General features: G+C 39.3%; 1 protein-coding gene and 5 non-coding genes across 6 annotated transcripts in view; 1 reads left to right on the top strand and 5 right to left on the bottom strand.

Annotated features, from left to right (window-relative positions):
• Window positions 1-26,616, bottom strand: part of LOC114907338 (zinc finger protein 850-like) — a 347,786-nt gene that overhangs the window by 267,051 nt on the left and 54,119 nt on the right.
• Window positions 275-356, bottom strand: TRNAS-UGA. The gene has a single exon. It is a non-coding gene; the product is annotated as a tRNA-Ser (tRNA).
• TRNAS-AGA lies at window positions 3,042-3,123 on the top strand. The gene has a single exon. It is a non-coding gene; the product is annotated as a tRNA-Ser (tRNA).
• TRNAS-AGA lies at window positions 8,045-8,126 on the bottom strand. The gene has a single exon. It is a non-coding gene; the product is annotated as a tRNA-Ser (tRNA).
• TRNAS-AGA lies at window positions 19,416-19,497 on the bottom strand. The gene has a single exon. It is a non-coding gene; the product is annotated as a tRNA-Ser (tRNA).
• On the bottom strand, window positions 23,177-23,248 carry TRNAQ-CUG. The gene has a single exon. It is a non-coding gene; the product is annotated as a tRNA-Gln (tRNA).

Raw genomic sequence — 26,616 nt, 5'->3', positions numbered from 1 at the left:
AACTGTAACTCTATCTTTACTGCATACATTTATTGCCATCACACAGTTTAAATACCAAATGGAGATATAAATATTATGGAGCTCTTGCTTATATCACATCTTAAGTGTTCAACAAAAATGGCCCGTCTCGCTACTTTTTATGAAACCCGACAGCCCTTTGGTTGACCATAGTGACGAATCAACAGTAGGAGAATATCACTGTGCTTTTATAGTAGAAAGAGGGACTGCAATGTTCTTTCAGGCGTGTTTAACCACGCAGAGTTCCTGGTAAAATCTTAGTCGACAGGATTCGAACCTGCGCAGGAAACTCTCAATGGATTTCAAGTCCATCACCTTAACCACTCGGCCACAACTACCAACTTACTGACTGTTTAGTGGGCTAAAGTGAAAACTAGTGGTGGATATGTGGCACGTTCCCCAACGGTAGGTCTGGCAACAAAAAGTTTCTTAGCCCTGTCCAGGCCACTCCCTCGAGAATGAATGAGCTCATCTAGAGCAAATCAAGAGCCAGCTGGTGATGTAATTGAATAAAATGCTCCTAGACAAGCGACTCGAACTTCTTAGACGCTGGAGCTTGACCAAAAGCCGGTGATAATCTTGGACACGCACGGTCACACCTAATTCTCGGGAACCTGCTGAAGGGGAGCTTTGAGTTTAGAGTGAGCTCTAAACAACCTCCAGTCGCAAATACCAATGGGAGAAGGAACTCGAATGAAGGGAACGTGCGAGAAATGGCGGGGGTGGGGGTGAGGAGTCATCTATGTTTACTTTCAGGTTTAAAATCTAAATCAGGAATCTCTTCCATGGATCAAACTGACATGCTTCCAAAAGAACGATTAAAATTGGACTGCGGCGACAGTTCGGAATGAGGGGGCGGGGTGGGGGGCGAGCAATTTCTGTCCTAACTGGAAAAGACAAGGCAGGAGAGGTCTCGGACCCCTTCCTTTGAAGGTCACTTATGTTGTCCTAGTGAAGGACGCGAGACAATTCCCAAGCGAACGAAGCCTTCAGCCTCCGGAGCCCGGGGGAAAGGGAGGAACTCAGAATACAGGTTTTCCAGGGATCCGAACTCAGCAGGAAGACATTCTCAATGCAGAATAGCGCCAAAAAGAAATGCAAACATGTATATGTCAGAATAAATCTAGCTAAATTAATACGGTTGATTCTTGAGTCAGAGACTATCTGGTTTATGAGAATGGGATGATGAAGGGGACACTTGGCTTAGATTCCTTTTTATGGAAATGTCAAGGACTCCAAAACCAAGGACTTTCTCTGAGTTCTAGGAATGGAAGTGCGTCCCCAGGGCATAAACTAGTAGATTTAAAGAGAATCTCAGATACAAAAGGAATGTGACCTCCATGATCGAGGCTGGAATTTGTCCCTCTGGTAGTTAAAAAACATGTTTTTCTTTAGGACAGTAAAAACAATCCTCCCCTCACTGTAGTCTTGCAAATATTATTTGGTCTTACTACCGTGGCGCTTGCTATATACCTCCATTTAGATTCATAAGGAGTTTATAACCTTTAACACAGTAAATTTATTTTCAAGTTTGTTGTCCTTGAGCGGTCTTATCAAAGTTATTGTCCCCAGCAGCAGCATGTGCACCACCTGGGGACTTGTGAGAAATGCAGATTCTTGGGCTTGAATTCAGATCTACAGAATTAAAAACTTGCTAGGAGGGGGGAGAGCAGAAGCCGGGAGATCCAGCAATTTGTATTAACAAGAAGCCCTCCAGGTGGTTCTGATGCCCACCGAAGTCTGAGAAGCACCCTCTTAAGGAACTAATCTTAACAAAGAAAAACACGTACTGCATAAAAATCTTTATTTTTATTTCTCATTGTGATAGCAAAAAGCAGGTATTTAAAAATAGATAAGTGTTTAAATATTTTTGCTTCATCTGTGTAATAGATCATTGCAAAGCCAGTAAAACAAAATCTGGGAACACTTTGTAATTGATCTGGGAAAATGTTTATAATGTTCACTGACAAGAGCAGGATGCAAAGAACATGACTTCAACTATGCAAAACTTTTGCATATGAAATATTGGGAGTAGAGGAGGAGTACTTCAAAACGTTGCTAGTGCTGGCTTCTGGGTTGCAGGATTATGAGTTAATTTTGTTGTTGTTGCTTTTTACAGTGTAAAGTAATCATCAAGTTTTGTAAGTGAATAGCAGAGCAATGTCTTTTATTGATTTATTGGTTATTTACTGATGTTGCTCGAGAGCGGATATTTGCCTCAAGTGGTAGTTGGATTAATCGTCTGTCTTGTTCGATACACTCCACAGTGAAAGCATTCACCTTAAACTTGTTTCTCAAATAATCAATGCCATTTAGAGACTGTTAGAATTAATGAAGACTTCTCCACCCCTTCTTGCTTGCTATTTTTTTTTCTTTTTTAAAAATCATTTTGAAAGAACACTGAGCACAGTTTTACAAGTCTTTTAAATTTGTAACATGAATTTTCACGTTTTTAAGGTTTGGGGAGCTGTTTTATTTGAGGTCTGTTCCCTAGTTATTCTTGCATATGGATGCAGGAAAATAAAAAAGTGTTGACATAGGTGGGACAATCCTTCAAATCAAATAGTTGTGAGTTTTCTAAAAGATTGAAATCTTTTAGAAATTTCAGAATCTTCCACTATATGGATGTCCCAAAAATTTAGTTTTAAAACTGATGGTCATTTCAAGTTTTTCAAATCGTGGTTATACTCATAATTCTGCAACAAATGTTAGAGTGTGTCTCAGTTTTGAGTGTGTGTATCTCAAGGATCCCCATCAGAAGCTGCCAGATCAGGAAGCTGGTCTCTCAGGATGTCTCCTGCTTAGGTTTCTTCTAGCAGAGCATCAGAATAAGGGGCCCTTCCAGACTGAGGAGGAAGTGTTACTTGCCAGTTTGCCGCCATAGCGTGATATTTGTCTAAATGATGTCAAGGAATAAGAAATTTTTCTTAGTATGAATACACTTTCTGGTAGAAAATTTGATCCTTTGAAGAGAGCTGGAGTTCCATGCAGCTACTTATGCTAATAGAATGAGCACCTGCTACGTAGCCATGGCCGAGTGGTTAAGGCGATGGACTAGAAATCCATTGGGCTTTCCCCTCGCAGGTTCGAATCCTACCGACTACGGCACCTTTCCCTATTGAGACAGCCAGTTGGGGAAGAATGCTGTTGCCTTACAGAGAGAAACTGGATTGTTCTCCAACCTGGCTCTTTATGGTTGCCGCTGAAAGGCTCCACGAAGCAACCGGATTATGCCCCAAACAGCGTGGGGTCTTCTTATTACTATTATTATCTTTAGGTAATTACTACTATTATTTTTAAGTAATTCTCCCTAGAAGAGCCAAGGCTTTGGTGACGCCTTCCTGCTTCCTGCAATCAAAACCTTGCTTACAAAACAGATTTTCCTAAAGAAAAAACTTGATAGGAGCATTTCCGTGTCCAAAGAATCGCACCCTTATCAGGGCTCTTCTCTAATCATGTACGTCTTTGTTCACGTACAAAAGGAAACTCCACGAAATCTTGGATCAAATACAAATGAAAGCCAAGACTCATAGCTAGGTCACCAAGTCGTGAATCCAAACTGGGTATTAATAAGCAAACTACTTACACAACTAAAGAAATTAAATAAAGCCATTTCCTTTGTGATCCAGCCAGATAGGGACGACAACATTACACCTGGCTGGCTTTTACTGGGGCCCCAAAGCAGTTATGGGTATGACTGTGGATGGATCTGCAAGTTGTATTTTTTTCTTATTCTTAACTTACTGGGTCCCCAGACATTCTCCACTGGGCAGCGATCTTCCAGGTAGGCGGTAGGTCATATCTGGTGAGGCTGAAATCAAAAGAAGAAAAACAGGGATTTGAATCATAGATGCTCAGATTAAAAGTGCACGTCTCTATCAACTCAGTGGTCCATAATCTGAGGGAATATATGGGTCTTTCCGAAGACTTGGCAATTCCTAATTCCACCCCAGGCCTTGGGGATCGGGGGATCGGTGGCAGCTGAGCGGGTCATTGCTGATCTCTGCATTATTGACGATAAATACGCGAAAGTGCAGGGTAAAAGTAGATCAAAGTCGGGCTGAGTACTTAGGGTAAGATTGATTCAGGGAGTTTATTCCTGGAATCAATGATTGCACGTGTATGAAGGGGGTGTGTTTTATCTCCGCGTAGTCAGGAGAAAAGCCCCAGGCCCGAACTATACAAAAATGTGCAGAGGGAAACCAGCTTCTATTTGAGGAAGAAGCAACACCCAGCTGATGAAGAGGACTGAAGCATAATGTAATTGCTTGATGCCTTTTAGGTGTGTGGCGGGAGGTCAGGAAGTCCTAGGCTCAAGGGTCAAGTTCCCTCCTGGTCCCTTACCTGAAACCAAACAAACGGGGGGCTGAAATTATTTTTGTTTCAGTTGGTGAAGACCGTCTCCCTCAAACTCCACATCGCCCCAGTCCTGTACTTCTGGTCTCCTTTCTCGTCATCTTCCATTCTTTTTCCTCTTCTCTCCGCTCCTCTCCCTCTTCTCCCGCCATTACCCAGCATTTCCCAACTGGACACTTTCGCCTCCATGTCCCTTCCTCTAGGACAAGGTGGAATCACATTAATCCACCTCTGCCTCCGCCCAACACATGGAGATTCCCCATCATTCCAGATCTTTGTCTAATGCTTTCCTTCCACAGTTTATCTTGACTTCATCCCATTCAAAGACCACAACACCAGCAGTGGAGGAAATGTGTGTGGCCGTGGTCATGGTAAGGCTTCTCTGGTTCAGCATATATTTTTTGAGCACCTCTAAGTGAGAGCCAAGCAAGCAGTGAGGGAGTAAGCAGTTGAGGTGGAAGACAAGTAAGATTGGGTAGCATTTGCCATCATTCTGTGGGCTTTGAATATAGTTGGAGCAGAGCAAATGAGATACTCCTGTCCCAGGAAGATGAGAGGATGAGAATGGTTGTGAGATTGTCTCTGGTGGCTTTCTTTTGACTACCGTTTCTGCTTTGTGGATGTTTCAGTAGGTGTAGGAAGCAGGAAAAAAATCTCTGGACTTGAGAAAAACATGCAAGTCTAGCAGAGAATGGTTTCGATCCACTGACCTCTGGGTTATGGGCCCAGCACGCTCCTGCTGCACCACTCTGCTCACTGCAAAAAGCTGAGAAATTCTTTTCAGTCTTGATTCTTACCCACTTTTTCAACACTTCAATGTCTTCTTTTCATTATTTTTCTTCATCCGCCTCCTCTACACTTTTCGCTTTATTTCCCACCCTTACAGTCATGTCATTCTCAAAATATTAATACCACACCATCTCTAGTTTGAGGTCTTCATAAATCTTCAACCCGTTCTTCAAGTGGATGCCAATCATTCCCTTTGGATTGGGAATTATGATAGCTAGGTAGGGAACAATGATGGCTACAATGTCAGATTTCCAGAACTAGAACCCAGCAAAGCCTTATAAAACCTTTCAAGAGTCAGGTTCTTCCTCAACCAAAGCCCTTGCCTCAGGATTTCTTCTTGGTCCTGGAACCGACTACCTTTCTTCTTTTCCCTCCTTCCAAGTACGCACTCCTATCTATCAGGCAAAAGTGGACAATATCTCTGTTTCAGCTTTAGTTTCTCCCCTCCTCCTGTGTCTGCGCAGGTTTCACTTGCTCTGCTGCTCTCCATTATTGGAGACTCCAAAGTAAGCCTCCCTTTTCCCAAGTTCCCCCTTCTTGCGGGATTCAGGGCCAACTGCGATTCCTCCTCTCCATAACTCGATATGGAGTCATCAACACTTCGCTCTACACTTTCAAAGGTCTCCTCATATGGAAGGTTCATTTGAACGTGTTCTCATCGCTCGGAAACGGAGAGACTTAGGAATTAAGATAGAAGGCCCCAGCGACTCAACATGTTGCCAAGGCCCCAAACTGGAAATGAAAGCTCCCAAGGGTAGGGACAAGTCCCTTTTCTGAAATGCGGATTTTTCCATAACCTCGGGACAAGTTTCCCCTGAGGCAAGCGTGGTTTGTAGCAGCAAGAAGTCAAACCTCAGAAGATGCTGACTGGTTTCCTCCTTGAGCTGTCCTTCATTCTTTTTGATTCTCTTCTGAATTCTGCAGGTTGCTCGCCTTCTCCAGTTGATTCTCAGAGTTTCTGTTCTTTTCCCTATTCTCTGCCACAGAAACTGCAGAGCCAGTGTTGACAGCCCAAGACAATTTTGTGGGGGGAGAAGGGGGCCCTCACTTCTACATCTGTATTGACTGCCAGTATTCTCCCACCAGCATTAACAGAACACAGTAGCCACCTCCAAAGAGGTTCATTTGGTCTATGCAGCTGAGCATCAGTCATTTTCTAGGAAATGGAAAGTTTTGAGCCAAGACCTGAAAAAGGGTATGTGGGAAAGCTGTAAGATCATTATGGCCAGGGACTTTGACATTGCTAGAGTCAATTTTATAAAGCTGAGCCAAACTCCCTGCGCATGTTCCTAGTCATGCGCTGATTTACCATCTGTATATACCCATCAGTGCAATATCTCTTGTGTTTTATCCATATTCTAATTGGATTGTTAGGGTTGTTGTTGTTGTTGTTTTAATCTGCTGAGTTTTGAGAATTCTTGTGCATTTTCTAGATATTGTCCTTTGTCAGATATGTGGTTTGCGAATATTTTCTCCCAATTTGTAGCTTGTTTTTTTCAACCTCTTAATAGTGTCTTTTGAAGAGTAAAAGTTTTTAATTTTGATGAGGTTCAATTTATCTGTTTTCCTTTTAAGGACTGGGCTTTTGTATCAAGTCTAAGGACTAAGATCCTGAAGATCTCCTATGTTATTCTCTAAAAGTTTTATAGTTTTACATTTCAGTTTTGATTTATTTTAATTTTTGTATATGCAATGAGGTTTAGGTCAACGTGGGTTTTTGTTTTTACCTATGGATATCCATTTGTTGAAAAGGCTATCCCTCCTCCAATGAATTTTTTTTGTACTGTTGTCAAAAAATCAGTTGGGCATATTTTGTACAGGTCAGAATATATGTTTAAGGGAGAGAAAAAACCAAGACCATCACTGAATATAAGTTTGCTACATTCATTTAAAAATAAAGAGTGGATTGAATACTATACACACATATAACTCTGGAAGGTTATACAAAAATTCATTTCACTGTGGAGAAACTAAACAGCTACAGCACACAGATAGAAGATAGATTTTATTCATTGCATATAACCTCAAAATCATTAGAGCTTCATATCATGATTATTATGTTTGATTAGTGTAAATATTAAAATTTTTTTTTTTTTTTTCTCCAGTACGCGGGCCTCTCACTGTTGTGGCCTCTCCCGTTCCCGAGCACAGGCTCCGGACACGCAGGCTCAGCGGCCATGGCTCACGGGCCTAGTCGCTCCGCGGCATGTAGGGACCTTCCCAGACCGGGGCACGAGCCCGTGTCCCCTGCATCGGCAGGCGGACTCTCAACCACTGCGCCACCAGGGAAGCCCTAAAATTCTTAATAGGGACGGAAAATAAACTTTATATCAGTTGATTACTGCTTTTTGGTAGATACAGTTTTCCAGTCACATGGGGGCAAAGAATTTTGCTGTCTTCAAATAGCATTTACTTCTAGCACTTTATTTACCCCATAAACGGGCTGGAGTTGTGTGAAGCAAGCCTGGAGTTGTAGATCAACCTCACTCAGACATGAAAACATGAGTGTGTTGAGACATATAAAGGATACAGTTATATATGAGAAAGGAAATCCCTGAAAAGGTAACAATTCCATGGAGAAGCAAGTAGGATTTTGATAGCAGGAAACACCAAGGTATCTCTGAAGCTAGGACTCTTCTTGGGAGGAAAGAAAATATATTAGGATACAGGTCAAGCCTACTGGAAAATACAGTAATTATGACTTCTTTTTTCTGGGCAGCACGATGGAGCCCCATCATGGGTAAGTTAATTGCAGGATCATAAACTGGCGAGTTTAGTAACCACCTGCATCTTGGTTAGAATTCATGTTTTGTCTTTGGACTAGCAACTCCAGGATTTGTCAAAATGTACAGCCTTAAGGAACTAATTCAGCTAACTACCACGTAGTCGGCAGGATTTGAACCTGCGCGGGGAGACCCCAATGGATTTCTAGTCCATCGCCTTAATCACTCGGCCACGACTACCCGACAAGGTGTTTTCTTATAAAAGTAAACAGCTGTGCTGAAACTTAGGTCTCATAAAAGCAAATCACATACCGGAAAGACTGAATCATGTATCAGAAAGAGTATTTGCAGTCAGTATTTCCTATTCTTTGTTGTCATTTGGGTGACTATCATGCTGTTGTAACCATATTGCCAAGTAACACTTTATCCTCAGAACTGGAAGGACTCCTTATTTGATGGATTGTTGGAATGAGATCAGCTTCTGCTCTGCCAGCCTCTGGTGGAGGTTCATGAGATATCCCCCGCAAACTGGAACAAACTTTAACATTCACTTAAGAATTACATGTAACAGTAATGATTTTTAAAAAATAGAGCTTAAGTGTATGCATATATTTTAACTCTGGAAGATTGTATGAGACCTGGTTTCAGTTTGCTACTGTGGATAGAAATTAAATAGCTGAGCACATAGACTGGAGAGAGATTTTAGTTTTCACTGTACATACTTCAAAATAACTTGAGTTTTATTATCATTATTACTTATTTATATATTTTCCTTTTTCTGGTTTATATACCTAGGAGTGGAATTGCTGGGTCACATGGTAAAGCTATGTTTAATTGTTCCAGGCACTGCTAGACTGTTTTCCAACGTGGGCGCATGATTTTCCTTCCCACCAGCAGTGTATGACGGTTCTGAATTCTCCATTCTTTCCCAACACTTGCTATTATATGTCATTTTCATTCAAACCATCCTAGAAGGTGTGAAGTAGTATCTCATTGTGGTTTTAATTTGCATTTCCCAGATGATTAATTACAGCATCTTTTTCTCATGTGCTTATTGGCCATTTGTATATCTTTCTTGGAGAAATGTCTATTCATGCTCTTTGCCCATTTTTTTTTTTTTTACTTCTTTATTGGAGTATAATTGCTTTACAATGGTGTGCTAGTTTCTGCTTTATAACAAAGTGAATCAGTTATACATATACATATGTCCCCATATCTCTTCCCTCTTGCATCTCCCTCCCTCCCACCCTCCCTATCCCACCCCTCTAGGTGGTCACAAAGCACCATGCTGATCTCCCTGTGCTATGCCGCTGCTTCCCACTAGCTATCTATTTTACGTTTGGTAGTGTATATATGTCCATGCCACTCTCTCACTTTGTCACAGCTTACCCTTCCCCCTCCCCATATCCTCAAGTCCATTCTCTAGTAGGTCTGTGTCGTTATTCCTGTCTTACCCCTAGGTTCTTCATGACATTTTTTTTTCTTAAATTCCATATATATGTGTTAGCATACGGTATTTGTCTTTCTCTTTCTGACTTACTTCACTCTGTATGACAGACTCTAGGTCCATCCACCTCATTACAAATAGCTCAATTTCGTTTCTTTTTATGGCTGAGTAATATCCCATTGTATATATGTGCCACATCTTCTTTATCCATTCATCCGATGATGGACACTTAGGTTGTTTCCATCTCCTGACTATTGTAAATAGAGCTGCAATGAACATTTTGGTACATGACTCTTTTTCAATTATGGTTTGCTCAGGGTATATGCCCAGTAGTGGGATTGCTGGGTCATATGGTAGTTCTATTTGTAGTTTTTTAAGGAACCTCCATACCGTTCTCCATAGTGGCTGTACCAATTCACATTCCCACCAGCAGTGCAAGAGTGTTCCCTTTTCTCCACACCCTCTCCAGCATTTATTGTTTCTAGATTTTTTGATGATGGCCATTCTGACTGGTGTAAGATGATATCTCATTGTAGTTTTGATTTGCCTTTCTCTAATGATTAATGATGTTGAGCATTCTTTCATGTGTTTGTTGGCAGTCTGTATATCTTCTTTGGAGAAATGTCTATTTAGGTCTTCTGCCCATTTTTGGATTGGCTTGTGTGTTTTTTTGTTATTGAGCTGAATGAGCTGCTTATAAATTTTGGAGATTAATCCTTTGTCAGTTGCTTCATTTGCAAATATTTTCTCCCATTCTGAGGGTTGTCTTTTGGTCTTGTTTATGGTTTCCTTTGCTGTGCAAAAGCTTTGACGTTTCATTAGGTCTCATTTGTTTATTTTTGTTTTTATTTCCATTTCTCTGGGAAGTGGGTCAAAAAGGATCTTGCTGTGATTTATGTCATAGAGTGTTCTGCCTATGTTTCCCTCTAAGAGTTTAGTAGTTTCTGGCCTTACATTTAGGTCTTTAATCCATTTTGAGCTTATTTTTGTGTATGGTGTTAGGGAGTGATCTAATCTCATACTTTTACATGTACCTGTCCAGTTTTCCCAGCACCATTTATTGAAGAGGCTGTCCTTTCTCCACTGTACATTCCTGCCTCCTTTATCAAAGATAAGGTGACCATATGTGCATGTGTTTATCTCTGGTCTTTCTATCCTGTTCCATTGATCTATATTTCTGTTTTTGTGTCAGTACCATTCTGTCTTGATTACTGTAGCTTTGTAGTATAGTCTGAAGCCAGGGAGCCTGATTCCTCCAGCTCCGTTTTTCGTTCTCAAGATTGCTTTGGCTATTCGGGGTCTTTTGTGTTTCCATACAAATTGTGAAATTTTTTGTTCTAGTTCTGTGAAAAATGCCAGTGGTAGTTTGAGAGGGATTGCATTAAATATGTAGATTGCTTTGGGTAGTAGAGTCAGTTTCACAATGTTGATTCTTCCAATCCAAGAACATGGTATATCTCTCCATCTATTTGTATCATCTTTAATTTCTTTCATCAGTGTCTTATAATTTTCTACATACAGGTCTTTTGTCTCCTTAGGTAGGTTTATTCCTAGATATTTTATTATTTTTGTTGCAATGGTAAATGGGAGTGTTTTATTGAGTTCACTTTGAGATTTTTCATCATTAGTATATAGGAATGCCAGAGATTTCTGTGCATTAATTTTGTATCCTGCTACTTTACCAAATTCATTGATTAGCTCTAGTAGTTTTCTGGTAGCATCTTTTGGATTCTCTATGTAGAGTATCATGTCATCTGCAAACAGTGACAGCTTTACTTCTTTTCCGATTTGGATTCCTTTTATTCCTTTTTCTTCTCTGATTGCTGTGGCTAAAACTTCCAAAACTATGTTGAATAAGAGTGGTGAGAGTGGGCAACCTTGTCTTGTTCCTGATCTTAGTGGAAATGCCTTCAGTTTTTCACCATTGAGGATGATGCTGGCTGTGGGTTTGTCATATATGGCTTTTATTAGGTTGAGGAAAGTTCCCTCTATGCATACTTTCTGCAGGGTTTTTATCATAAATGGGTGTTGAATATTGTCGAAAGCTTCCTCTGCATCTATTGAGATGATCATATGGTTTTTCTCCTTCAATTTGTTAATATGGTGTATCATGTTGATTGATTTGCATATATTGAAGAATCCTTGCATTCCTGGAATAAACCCCACTTGATCGTGGTGTATGATCCTTTTAATGTGCTGTTGGATTCTGTTTACTAGTATTTTGTTGAGGATTTTTGCATCTACGTTCATCAGTGATATTGGCCTGTAGTTTTCTTTCTTTGTGACATCTTTGTCTGGTTTTGGTATCAGGGTGATGGTGGCCTCGTAGAATGAGTTTGAGGGTGTCCCTCCCTCTGCTATATTTTGGAAGAGTTTGAGAAGGATAGGTGTTAGCTCTTCTCTAAATGTTTGATAGAATTCACCTGTGAAGCCATCTGGTCCTGGGCTTTTGTTTGTTGGAAGATTTTTAATCACAGTTTCAATTTCAGTGCTTGTGATTGGTCTGTTCATATTTTCTATTTCTTCCTGATTCAGTCTTGGCAGGTTGTGCTTTTCTAAGAGTTTGTCCATTTCTTCCAGGTTGTCCATTTTATTGGCATAGAGTTGCTTGTAGTAATCTCTCATGATCTTTTGTATTTCTGCAGTGTCAGTTTTTACTTCTCCTTTTTCATTTCTAATTCTATTGATTTGAGTCTTCTCCCGTTTTTTCTTGATGAGTCTGGCTAATGGTTTATCAATTTTGTTTATCTTCTCAAAGAACCAACTTTTAGTTTTATTGATCTTTGCTATCGTTTCCTTCATTTCTTTTTCATTTATTTCTGATCTGATCTTTATGATTTCTTTCCTTCTGCTAATTTTGGGGTTTTTTTGTTCTTCTTTCTCTAATTGCTTTAGGTGCAAGGTTAGATTGTTTATTCGAGGTGTTTCCTCTTTCTTAAGGTAGGATTATCTTGCTATAAACTTTCCTCTTAGAACTGCTTTTGCTGCATCCTGTAGGTTTTGGGTCGTCGTGTCTCCATTGTCATTTGTTTCTAGGTATTTTTTGATTTCCTCTTTGATTTCTTCAGTGATCACCTCGTTATTAAGTAGTGTATTGTTTAGCCTCCATGTGTTTGTATTTTTTACAGATCTTTTCCTGTAATTGATATCTAGTCTCATAGCATTGTGGTCAGAAAAGATACTTGATAGAATTTCAATTTTCTTAAATTTACCAAGACTTGATTTGTGACCCATGATATGATCTATCCTGGAGAATGTTCCATGAGCACTTGAGAAAAATGTGTATTCTGCTGTTTTTCGATGGAATGTCCTATAAATATCAATTAAGTGCATCTTGTTTAATGTATCATTTAAAGCTTGTGTTTCCTTATTTATTTTCATTTTGGATGATATCTCCATTGGTGAAAGTGGAGTGTTAAAGTCCCCTACTATGAATGTGTTACTGTCGATTTCCCCTTTTATGGCTGTTAGTATTTGCCTTATGTATTGAGGTGCTCCTATGTTGGGTCCATAAATATTTACAATTGTTATATCTCCTTCTTGAATCGATCCATTGATCATTATGTAGTGTCCTTCTTTGTCTCTTCTAATAGTCTTTATTTTAAAGTCTATTTTGTCTGATATGAGAATTGCTACTCCAGCTTTCTTTTGGTTTCCATTTGCATGGAATATCTTTTTCCATCCCCTCACTTTCAGTCTGTATGTGTCTCTAGGTCTGAAATGGGTCTCTTGTAGACAGCATATATATGGGCCTTGTTTTTGTATCCATTCAACCAGTCTGTGTCTTTTGGTGGGAGCATTTAGTCCATTTACATTTAAGGTGATTATCAATATGTATGTTCCTATTCCCATTTTCTTAATTGTTTTGGGTTTGTTATTGTAGGTCTTTTCTTTCTCTTGTGTTTCTTGCCTAGAGAAGGTCCTTTAGCATTTGTTGTAAAGCTGGTTTGGTGGTGCTGAACTCTCTCAGCTTTTGCTTGTCTGTAAAGGTTTTAATTTCTCCATCAAATCTGAATAAGATCCTTGCTGGGTAGAGTAATTTTGGTTGTAGGTTTTTCTCCTTCATCACTTTAAATATGTCCTGCCAGTCCCTTCTGGCTTGCAGAGTTTCTGCTGAAAGATCAGCTGTTAACCTTATGGGGATTCCCTTGTGTGTTATTTGTTGTTTTTCCCTTGCTGCTTTTAATATGTTTTCTTTGTATTTAATTTTTGACAGTTTGATTAATATGTGTCTTGGCGTGTTTCTCCTTGGATTTATCCTGTATGGGACTCTCTGTGCTTCCTGGACTTGATTGACTATTTCCTTTCCCATATTAGGGAAGTTTTCAACTGTAATCTCTTCAAATATTTTCTCAGTCTCTTTCTTTTTCTCTTTTTCTTCTGGAACCCCTATATCTTTGCCCATTTTTAAGTGGGTTATTTGTCTTGAGTTGTAAGAGTCCTTTGTATAAGCTAGATGCAAGTCCCTTATCAGATATATGATTTGAAAATATTTTCTTCCATTCTTTGGGTTGTCTTTTCACTTTCCTGATAGTGTCTTTTGAAGCACAAAAGTTTGTAACTTTTAAGAAGTCTAATTTATCAATTATTTTTTGTTATTTGTGTTTTTGCTGTCATATCTAAGAATCCACTGCCAACTCTGAGGTTATGAAGATTTACTCCTATGTTTCCTTCTAAGAGTTTTATAATATTACCTCTTACGTTATGTCTTTGATTCATTTTGATTTAATTTATATAAATTGTATGAGGTAAGGATCTAACTTTGTTCTTTTGCATGTAGTTACATAGTTTTCCCAGCACCATTTGTTGAAAAGACTATTCTTTCCCTACTGAATGGTCTTGGCACCCTTAAAAAAATCAGTTGACCATAGACATATGACTTTATTTCTGGACTCTCAGTTCTATCCCATTGATCTATATGCTTATCCTTACACCATTATGACACTGTCTTGATTATCATTGCCTTGTAGTTAGTTTTGAAATTGAGAAGTACAAGTCCTCTTACTTTTTTCTTCTTTTCAAGATTGTTCTGGATATTCCAGGTCCCTTGAAATTCCATGTGAATTTTAAATCAAGCCATCAATTCCCACAAAAAGGTCAGTTGGGATTCTGAAGGGAATTGCATTGAATCTGTAGAACGATTTGGAGGAAAATTGCCATTTTAACAATGTTAATTTAAGATCCAGTCTATGAACATGAGATATATTCCTCTTTATTTAGATGTCCATTCATTTCAGCAATGTTTTGTAGTTTTCAGAGTATAAGTTTTGCACTTCTTTTGTTAAATTTATTCCTGAATATTTTATTCCTTTTGATGCTATTTTAAATGAATGTATTTATTTTTGACCCCTTTCTTTCCCTATGAAACATGATGAGGCTGTCTGAAGCCTCCTAGATACAGATATTAAGTGCTGAGAGATATCAGGAATAAAATTGCTTAGTATGGCTTTTGTAGACAATGAACTCCTGACAACAGGGAAACAAAGCTGTGAAATAAACAGCTTCTTTAAACTCAAGATGGCTGGATTCAGAGACCAGAGTGCTAATCATTACTTCTGGGAACCACCTTAATGGTTAATTAACCACCTTAATTAAAAAGTCTCTTTCGTATGGTTCATGATATGATAAAACCCCATTTCTGAATGGAATTAATCATATTGACGGGGGTGTAATAACACAAAGTTAACAAGGCAAAGAGCATGACCCCTGCCCTTGTGATTCAAGTCCATTAGGTGGAATACTCCATAGAGGGAAAATAAATATAGCCCACACAGTGACAGTTTGAAGAAACTGCCTAATACTGACAGCATGATGACAGAGATAAGGTGGAAAGCATAAATAAAATTGAAATTTGTAATTTTAGGTGAATGGGACTTGAAGGTGCTGAATAGAAGAGAGTACCAGTCCATGTCTTTTCTATGTACAAGAGGTAGCTTGTGAACTAGATTAAGATACTGCCTATTTGTTCTCAGGATCAACGTGATAGTGAAATGTAAAGAAAAAGAAAAACTTTGTCAATGCCCTTAGCAACATGGGTCAGGCAAGGCTTTGAAAATTATTTGCTTTCGATGGACGTGTGCCTGTTTTGGTCTGTGGACATTAGAAATATACTAAGGCATGGCAGTGAGCATAGTGATTTTCAATAAAACTTTCTTCCCCGGTATAGTGGTAAGTGTGAATTTGTCACTGGGAAGACAGATATTGGGTTCATGTCAGATAAATCTATTACAAAAGTGAGAAGGAATTTGTTTGGAGCCCACATATCTTTTCATAGTCATTTTATGTATTTCCCAAAACAACAAAATAGAGCTAACAAATTCTTCTCATTCAATGGTCATGAAGTTAGTAAGACAGAGACTCTTAAATTATTTTTTGGCTCAAAATCCCACGGTATGTAAAATAAAATTTGTTCAACCTCTCACAGAGAGATGGCCCTGACACAAAGCTAACAACTGTAGAAACCATATCAGGGATTCACAAATACTGTTGGAGAACACAGACACGAGGCTGAGAACCCTCTACATTGAAGAGTCTCCTTTATGTTACAAGACATAATTTTAACTAATAAGCTTAACCATTACTAAACTGTAATTAAGTACAAAGTTGCTGAAGAAATATCATCTTTGAAATATGGCTATGTGAGTCATTAACCTCAATTTTGTAAATTAGGAGGCCAAAGTGCACCCATGCCTGAAGCTAAAATGCCAGTCAAACCAGTTCTTAGAGCGTCTCTCGCCTTTTTCAGAGGGATCATGGGTGTGGGTTTCTCACGGTACACATTTGGGACACTAGAATTAAACATATATAGGTCCTACACAGTGGAATGGAACCTTGTTCTTTTTCAACCAGAGGTTATTTCATTTACTTTTCAACCCCTACTCTAAGATCTCCACTGAGAAGAAGCCCTTGATTTGTGATATTCTCCCTTTCTTGTTGAAGAAGGTAGCATGCAAAAGGAGACAGATGCTAGACAACACTGGCTCTCTTAAGTCTTAATGATTATTCTGAATTCTGTGTTTTTACTGAGTGTTTACTACAATTTACATGTAGAGGTGGCACTTTCCTTTTCAAAGTCAAAGATAGCTCATAAATAACACTTAATTTAGGATGTTCTGTTGCTTCTGAAAGACTAACAGGTGTAGCAAAGGAAATATAAAAGATTAATAACATATATAAGGAAAAATGATGGATTAATTGACCATCTACTTTATTGAGACTTTCAAATGGTGCCAAGAAAACAAAAGAGATGAAAGGATGCACTACAGGAACATATTATTTAAAGAACACACACCAGTTCGATTCATAAATGGGGTTAGTTTCTACTACATTAGTTTACATCATTTAAAGTGATTTAATAACCGACTACCTGGGCTTGGAGGATTAAGATAAGACTTAAACAGTTCACTTCTTCAAAAATACACATGCTAGCAGGCAGAATGCATGATAAATATAGAAGTAGTTTCATATAAGACATATAAACAAAGAAATATGGAAGCACTAATATTATTGTTGCATTTTCTTAAACAATGTTATGGCAAAGACACCATAAGCAGCACAGAAGGAGGGGAATGAAGGACGGACTTGAGGACTTTTCGAAGTAGGAGGCGTGGGGAGGCAACCTTTAAGAACGCACAGGATTTCAGGAGGTGAAGGACCTGAGAGTGACAACATTGGAGGAGCTAATAATCAATTCTACAGTTGAGGAACTCTGCCTTGGCTTTCAGGACAGCAAATCAGCCAATCAGAGACTAATGATCCCCAAAACTGAAACAAATGAAAAGAAAAGAGACATGAGTGAAGGAGGCTCGTGGACTTCCCGGCCTCTGCCTTCCTAGAAATAGAATCTTCGGTGGGCTGACAGTGCCCGCGGTACTGAAACAGGAGCTGTCCACCATGTTGGGCCAGGTGCGGCCTTCCGCGCTGGAAGAGGAGCTGGGAACAGCACTCGCTGGGCTTCCGCAGACACTCCTGAGGGAGGTAAGGAAGAGCTCCCTGAAATAGCAAGTTTAGTTACTGGGTGTTACAGCAGCACGAGTCCCAAAAGCACCGAGAAGTGCATGCCAAGAAGACTTCTATCTTGGACTGTAGCCTATTGTTTGCAGTGTGGACCCTCCCTTGGTTTCAGTCTTCTACCAACTCAGTTCTATGCCCTCTACACACTCTAGATCTGTGATGTCCAATACTTTAGCCACTTGAGACATGTGACTATTAAGCACTTGGTCCTACTTGGGATGAGCTCTTACTGCAAAATACACACCAGACTTTGAAGATTTTGTATGAAAAAAAAAACACGTGAAATATCACACTGTCAATTTTTAATATTGCTTACATGTTGAAATGATATTTTGGATATATTGGATTAAATAAAATACATCATTAAAATGAATTATGCTTGTCTCCTTTTACTTTTTAATATGACTACTAGAAAATTTTAAATTATGTCAGTGGCTCACATTTATTTCTATTGGAAATGTACTTCCTTACTTACATCCTCTGTTGCAGTTGCTGTAACTCTGGTTTTTGTTTCACTGTTCACCAGTGTGTTTTGGTTTTGGTTTTATTTTCCTTGTTTATAAGAAATTTCAGTGATTTAAAAGTAAAGAGAGAAGAACCCCTTCTAGAATCCTAAGCAGTATTTGGAAACCAGATCACAGGCTGATACTCCACAAAGCAAGATTCTGTGTAATGGTCAGTCCTGGCTCAGGATCTCTATTCCGGCCCCCAGAACCGAAGCTTCATTCTCCATGGGCTCCTACAGAAAGAAGTATCCAGAATGAGAGGAATTTCTGCTTATACTATCAACACTCTTCTCTAAGGTATCTTTTTGAACAAATTTTTATTTTTAAATTCTGTACATTGATGTCATGTGAGTCACTTTCCTCAGCTCTAAAGTCAGGAATTGTTTCCACAGAAGGGCCTTAACATTTCATTAGCTTTGACATTCCAGAATTCTATTAGTTTCTCAAAGCAACCCGTGTGCTGAATGTGAGAGACAGCTTGATGAGGGATGATGAGTTTTGCAAAGAAAGAAGTTCATCCTCTGGAAGCCCAGGTCTTAGTAGACAAAACCAAGTCATGTTCATCAGGCGGACACTGCTCAGCAAAGAGGACTTGTCACAGCTCAGCATCACTGACCCATGTGGCTTTGCAACTCAACGCTTTTTATTGTACTTCATTCCTCTGAACAGACACATGAAAGAGGAAGGAATCTGGTATTTAATCAATGAATATGGAAAGCACTGTGTTTAAGAAAAATTATTAGATGCATTCTTGGATGAGATGCACCAAAGTATGACAACTGCGCCAATCTCCACAAGAGAGGTGAGGACAAGTTCCATTAAACTGTCAGGGTAGTGATAATCAAATTTTCCTAGGAGTTCCTAGAAAGGTGCTTAGCTGTGGTTAACATTCCTTTAACACTTTAATACATTAACCCAAACATGTTAATCATACAATGGGATTTTGCATCTGAATTCTGTGCCCAGAATGAGTCAAAACTTCACCTCATTTTAAGTCCCTCTCTCTACTACTGTCCTGGACCCCAAGACAAGTCAGTCTGGCATAATGTCGTCAACATTTTTGTCGGGTTACCCAAAAAATGGCTTAATTAATATCTTTAGTTATGTAGTGGTTTGCCTATTAATACCCAGTTTGGATTCGCAACCATAGCTATGAGTCTTGGCTTTCACTTGTATTTGATCCAAGATTTCGTGGAGTTTCCTTTTGTACGTGAACAAGGATGTACATGACTGCAGAAGAGCCCCAATAAGGGGAAAACGTTTCTGCCAAGTTTTTTCTTTAGAAAACGCTGCCTAGCAAGGAGGGTTTTGATTGCAGGAAGCAGGAAGGCATCACCAAAGCCTTGGCTCTTCTAGGGAAAATTACTTTAAAATAATAGTAGTAATTACTTAAAAATAATAATGGTTATAGAAAGACCCCACGCTGTTCGGGACGCAACCGGCGTGTTTCGTGGAGCTTTTCAGCGGCAACCATAAAGAGCCAGGTTGGAGAACAATCCCGTTTCTCTCTCTAAGGCAACAGCATTCTTCCCCAACTGGCTATGCCTCAATAGGGAAAGGTACCGTAGTCGGCAGGATTCGAACCTGCGCGGGGAAACCCCAATGGATTTCTAGTCCATCGCCTTAACCACTCGGCCACGACTACTTGACAAAGGAGTCCTTTCGTGGAAGTAGCTGTAGAGAACTTTGGCTCTCTTCAAAGTGTCACATTTTCTATCGGAAAATGTACTTGTATTAAGCAAAGTTTCTTACTCTTTGGCATCATTTAGACAAATATGCAGTTGTGGCAAGTAACGCCTCCTCCTCAGACTGGAATGACTCCTTATTCGGATGCTCTGACGGAAGGAGGCTAAGGCTTTTGATTTTGTTTTTTGTCTCCTTTGATGTGCAGAAGCTTTTTAATTTGATACTCCCACTTGCTTATTTTTGCCTTTGTTGCTTTTACTTGTGGTGTCAAATCCAAAAAATCATCACCAAGACCTATGTCAAGATTGAAATGAATTAAAGACTTGAATGAAGAATCTAAAACCATAAAACCATTGGAATGGGAGAAATATTTGCAAATCATATCTCTGATATGGGATTAATATCCAAAATATATAAAGAACTCATACAACTGAAAGGCAAGAAAACAATCCAATTTTAAAATGGGTAGAAGGTCTGAATAGATCTTTGTCTTCCAAAGAAGACGAACATATGGCCAACATGTACATGAAAAGCTGCTCGATGTCATTAATCATCAGACGAATGCAAATCAAAACCACAATGAGCTATCATCTCACACCTGTTAGGGTGGCTATTATTGAGAAAACAAGAAATAACAAGTGTTGGCAAGGATGGGGAGAAAAGGGACCTCTTGTGCACTGTTGATGGGAATGTAAGTTGGCGCAGCCACTATGCAAACTGTATGGAGGTTACACAAAAAATTAAAAATACAACTACCATATGATCCAGCAATTTCACTTCTGGATATTTATCTGAAGAAAATGAAAACACTAACTTGAAAATTATATCTGCACCCCCATGTTCATTGAAGCACTGTTTACAACAGCCAAGGTATAAAAACAACCTGTGTCCATCGACGGATGAAGGAATTAAACAGGTTATAGTATATATATATATATATATATATATATATGTATGTATATATACACACAAACACATACACACACATATATAATGAAATATTATTCAGCCATAAAAAAGACTAAAACCTTGCCATCTGTGACAACATGGATGGACCTTGAGGGCATGATGCTAAGTGAAATAAGCCAGAGAGGAAAGACAAATACCAATCTAAAAAAAAAAAATAACAAGCTTATAGATACAGAGAACAGATGAGTGGTTGTCAGAGGTGAGGGCAGGGCCATGGGAAGTGGGAGAAATGGAGGAAGGGGATCAAAAAGGTAAATAAATTTTTAAAAAATTAGGGATGCATGTACTACCATCAAACCTTTCTACAGAGGACAGGTACTAGAGAGCTTCCCAAGGACCCTGGCACTCCCTCCACCCATCTGTTTCTCAGGGGGTTTTGTGAGGAAAGTGTCCTTTGAGCCCTCTAGGGAGATAATAGAGGGAGGATGAGGGGGTGTCACATTGCAACTTTCCTGCATCTTTTAAGATATTGGATATCTTTCTCTACCTTATACCGAAGAAGTCGTGGCTTCTTTATTTACTGTAGTTCCACTGATTTCAGGTTGCAAGCAACCTACCAAGCACACTGTTATAATAACCCCCAGCTATTCTAGCTAACACACTAAATTCAGAGTCTCCATTAAGTGTACCCATATTAATAAATTTGATCGAATTCTACACTGTGTTTCTTTTTTCCTGACCTAGCACTCCCACACACATTACTCTGGTTTCTTTTGATATGAATTAGCATGATCTTGCAATTCTTTCAGTATGTAAAATAGCAATATATACTGATTCCCTGAGTCCTGTAGGCAGAGAGGAGTGGTAGAGGTGGGTCTTGAGAAAAATCAATATCCTCTTGCAAGGTAACTGCTTCAGGTGAGAGCTTTACCTATTTTTAAAGCAAGGATAGGCTAGTGTTTGTGGATAGAGGATGGGCTGCTTCTGCTGGGAAGAAGACTATTTTTAGGAAGGAAGCATCATTGTACTTGAATTTATCCAAAGAGACCAAAATGTCCCCTTTCCCCATTCTGTCCTTTTCTTTCTTTCTTTTTCTTTCTTTCTTTCTTTCTTTCTTTCTTTCTTTCTTTCTTTCTTTCTTTCTTTCTTTCTTTCTCTTTCCTTTGTTCGAAGGAGGAGGAGGAGGGGGGGAGGGGGGGGGGGGGGGGGGGGGGGGGGAGAAGGGGGAGGAGGAGAGAAAAGAAAAGGGGGAGAGAGAGCTTTAGTATTTGTGGAGTGTCTTCCTTAAGCAAGGTACTTACTATGGTAAAGCATAGTAAAGAATGCCTTACCTTCTTTTACATATAAAGAGACTGAGGTACAGAGCAGTTATATATTTCAAAAATTACAGTTAGACATTCACAGAGTAAGAATTCAGTTCCAGAGTGTCTCCTTTTCCTGACCTACCATGCTGATTCCACTGTACTAACAGAAGCAGGAAGTGGCTCCCTGAGGACCCCACTGCCTACAGCAATTGTTGACTTTGTTAGGTTGTTTCTCCATTTTTTGAGTTCAAGTTTTGGAGGTGAATTAGTAGATGTTTTATTATGGAGTCCTATGTTTAAAAATAGTGTTGTGGACATCCTTATTAGGAACTGGTGCCAGCTGAGGTTCGCTGTACCTATCAAATTTCCATGGTTTTATAAGTAAATGCACTAAGGGAAGGTGACAAAACGTGTACCTATAACAAAGGGTTTGAGGCCTCAGGGGTATACATCTACCAGGAAGCAGTCTCTGATAATAGCATCCACGCAGGGCTTTGCACAAATTGCATCATTGGTAGAAATGAAAATATGGCCTTTTCACAAACTCCTGAAGAGTTAAGATTTCAAATTACAATCAGGCAGTTGATGTCTTCATAAAGTGCAGTATCAGTTAGGCTGAAGTATTAGCAACCACAATAACATAGCAAAGAAAGAAAAGGTGTCGACAGGTGGTTTTCCCCCTTTATTTTAGCAATTTGCTTTTCCAGATTGCTCAATAACATCTGCTGGTAATTGAAAATTCAGTTAGAAAAAAAAATAGACGCAATGAGAATAAAAATTCCAGCTATTAAGCATAGAGTGAAAATATACTTACTGTGCTTTACATGCTGAAATACTATGAATCAGTTAAAGTGTGAATGGATATTCAAGGGCTTCAATAATTAATAATTTGAGAAAACTGTTAATTTTATCTATATTTTATGTAATATTAATAATTAACAAAAATTGAATTAATTAATATAAGGAAATTAATATAATGAAAGCGTTCTTTAGCTAATAACAGTAGAAAGGACATCATACACTTTTATTCCCAACAAACGTTTATAAATATTCTCATTAGAATATAATGAGGAATAATAAGGATGTGATTGTATCTTAATTCTTTACTTCTAGAATATTTTAAAACAAATTTGAAAGCTATTTTCTGTTTTGGCTTTGAGTCTTTAAAGTTCTATTTGAAAATTCTTCCCATCTGGTTAAGATAATTTAAAAGCAGAATGTATACTTGGCCATTTTAAACTTTCACAAGGAAGAAAAACTCTAAAATTATGTATTATACCACGATAAATATTCATTTATTCACGTATATTAAAGTCTATAAAGAAAAGGTGAAATGTGAACCGCGGATTCCCAGCCAACTATCCCTAAAAGGAAAACTGGAAAGATAAGTAAATACATTTAAATAATTAGGAAGTAAAAGTTCTTAGGTTCCACCGAGATTTGAACTCGGATCGCTGGATTCAGAGTCCAGAGTGCTAACCATTACACCATGGAACCCCGCAACAACCGGCAGCGGTAGCGCTCCTCCCTGATACGATATAGCTTCAGTTCTGCAATCAAGAAGCCCTCTGAAAAGCCGAACTTCGCATCCTTGTTTTCTCTATCTGCCTCCACAGCACACGTCCCTTTTCTTGCGCGCACAGGACTCCTAGTGCAAAACCCAAGAGCAAATCGGTTTCTAGGGATAGATACGGTAGGTCCTTGCTTTTTAGCGCCCCTCTGCCTTTTCTGCAGCTCCCGGGGCGGCTCTCCGCTGGGCCGCAGTCAGCCAGGCTGCCCAGACGCAGAGGCCGGCGGCTCCAACACGGCATCCGCCGAGCCGCGCTCCCCGCTTGCGTTGCTGGAAGAACGGCGGGGCTCGCTGCCTCCCGAGTCTGTGTCCCGAGTTCTCTTCTTCGAACGCAAGGAACGCTCTTGGAAGTTTAATTTCGTGACATATAAACTGTGGATGACTTCATCTGACGTGGTGTGCCAACCAGTCCTGGCCCTGTGGGGCGTTGCCCAGGGGAGAGAAAGCGGTATGCTAAGAGATGGCTCCTGCTTCTCGGAAAGCTTCCACCTCGTGGAGACCAAAGGGTAAAGCACGATAAAAAAGCGTGAATGTTTTCAAAGCAGGGTTTTGTAACTTGGTTCTAGCTGAGAAAGCTGTGACCTGCCTCTTCTAAGGGCAGCAAATATGAGACTCTCCCAAACTCCTCAGCAGGAAACTTTTCCTGATGTCAAGCAGGGGACGCGACTTGTCCAGGACGGTTCGTTGCCTCCGCAGCAGGGTAGGGAAACAGCAGGAGACGGAAGCCTCCAGATTGCCAACCGGAAGGGTTGAGGAGAAAAGCAAACGTCTTTACTAAGAGTAAAAAATCGTAGCTGTGCGGATTTGAACCTTCTGAGCAAGAACCCTGAAGACAAATCGGCATTCAGTCAAGACAACCTGTGTTGCATAAAGATGTCTGGTATGTGGAAGGAAATACTTCCAGCTTGTAGAGGCCGCACCGTAACTGCTTCTCTGCCTCATGTAACATCACCTGGCAACAGCAGTTGTGTCTCCTCCATGACTCCAGACCCTACCAGACAGGCCTGCTGCCAGAATGTGATTCCCCCCAACGCCCACCCCCGGGTTCCGATTTCCCTGCATTAGAGACACCCAGATTTAAGTCCTCAGGAAGTTTCTGCTTCCAGGTTATCCCCTCCCACCACCAAATATAATGCATTTCTGAAAAGGTATTTATTCTAACTTCATAAATGATTTAGTTTGGTCAGCTAGAGATTTCTAGAGTGGAAATCATTTTATCTTAGAATTTGGTGAGCATGACTCCTTTGTCTTTTAGGTATCATTGTGGTGATGAAGTTAAATGCCATTCTTAAATAGACGCTCCGGTATATTCTTGGTCTTTTTCATTCATTGTGTGGAGCAATAAATAGGTGGATGTTTTAGGTTTGGGGATTTTTTTGCCTTTATAAGTAATTGTCATCCCTTTATTTTCCCTGTTGTCTTTTCCTGGAACTCTTTCAATCAGATGTTGTGGGACTTCCTAGAATGACCTTTTAATTTTCTTATCTTCTGTCCTCCCATTTTCCATCTTTCTTTTCTCTTCCTTTTTATGGGAAAACATTTCCAAATTTATCGTCCAACCCTTCTATTAAATTTTTTCCTATCATCACAGTTTTTAAAAATTTTCAAGAGTTCTTGTTCTCTTGATGCTCTTTCAAAAATAATAGCAACTATTATTGTCCCATAGGTGTAAAATGTTCTTTTAGTTCTGAAAAAATTAATAATACTTTTTTTTTCTTTCTGTTACTTACTGGTCTCTATTTCCATCACGTTCTCTTTCTTCCATTTTTTTGCTTCAGTGCATATCTTTCCTCAGACTTCTGGTGACCCTTAGCAGTCCAGTCTTACTTAAGAAGTAGACCCTAAAACCTAATTGGTACTATAAGCCTATATACCAATAGATGTACCCATTCTAGAATGATTGTATGACAGACCACCGCAATCAGGTTACCTGATGTGTTCATATCTGTGGTTCAGTTTTTCCATGACAGTTTTCTCAGAGACTAATCCTTTAATCTTCTAAGTGTTTAGGATCAGAGGTTATGTAAAGTTAGCTTTCCATGCTTTCTGAAACGAATACAGAAAAGGAGCTGTGGATCTCCCAGAGAGACTTTCATTCAATCCCCCAGTATTCAGTATGGCTCTTCACCTCCACCTTCAGCTGTGCTTAGTCTCTGTAAGTCAAGAGCATCTTGGAGCATTTTTGCCCTAAAATGAAAGTCTTGTCTTTGACCTCTGTGAGAGAGGGGCAATCCAGAGTAATAAGCCTAAGGTTACATGTTTTTTTTTTTTCAATTCCTGTTAGCCTTTCCAAGGATCTGTAATATCCTTTACAGGTGTTAATAACTTTATAATTTTTAGCTTTCCACCTTGCACACAGTAAGGTTTCAGCTTTAGTCACTCTATGAATTCAATTACTATTTATCCAATGCCTTTCTACCTCCCAAAATGTTGTTGGTAATTGTAGTATTCACCTAAATTCATGTTCCATCTTCCATAGTACAGAGTTGTCTATGGGAATAAGCTACCCAGTCAGCATCTGTATCTACCAAGACAACTTACATCTCAGTGTGACTGTGTGATTAGTAATAATAAATGGATTATGAATGCAAAAGTAACATGTTTTCCTTTAGACTTTTAAGAAGCATGGACTTTCACAAGGCTTAGGAGATAGCAGATCCTTAAGGTGGAAGAAGCTGGGTCCCTGAATCAGCACAAGGGCAAAAATGTGTTCCCTTTTCTTTGCTGACTCAAAAATCTACAACGGACTCTTACACAAGTAAGGAATAAATCTCAACTGCCTCATGCTACTGCAATTTGGAAAGCAAACAATGCTTCTTACCATCTGTTATTTGCTCTCCTGCTCTTTTCATCACTGTGAGATTACACCTCTTTTAATTACATTTATTGTTAACTTACAAGCATCATAAGAAAGCAAAGATAAAGTCCTGGGTTTCACCACCATAACAAACAGTAGTCCCTTTGGAAAATGACCACTTGAGCTCAATGTTTGATTACGGAGTAATACAAAAGTCTTGTATCTAGAGACTACGTTTTTCTTGTTCCAGCAATAAAATCACTATTTCTGCTTCCTCACTTTTAAAACTTGAGTAATGATGTCTGCTTCACATCATAGAAAAACAAAGAAAAAAATAATAACCCTCAATCACACAACCCAGAAACTACACTAGCAACACTTTTGTTTATTTTCTCCCACCCCCCCAAATTTTACATAATTGAGGTCATATAGCACATATATTTTTTATCCTACTCTTTTCATTTAACATTATATCTTGTGCTTCTCCCCTGAGCTATT

This window comes from Monodon monoceros, unplaced genomic scaffold (assembly GCF_005190385.1).
Source record: "Monodon monoceros isolate NGI ecotype Baffin Bay Population unplaced genomic scaffold, NGI_Narwhal_1 Super_Scaffold_3, whole genome shotgun sequence".
NCBI lineage: Eukaryota > Metazoa > Chordata > Mammalia > Artiodactyla > Monodontidae > Monodon > Monodon monoceros.
The sequence above is the reverse complement of the archived record's forward strand: the minus strand, read 5'-3'. Positions and strand labels throughout refer to the sequence as shown.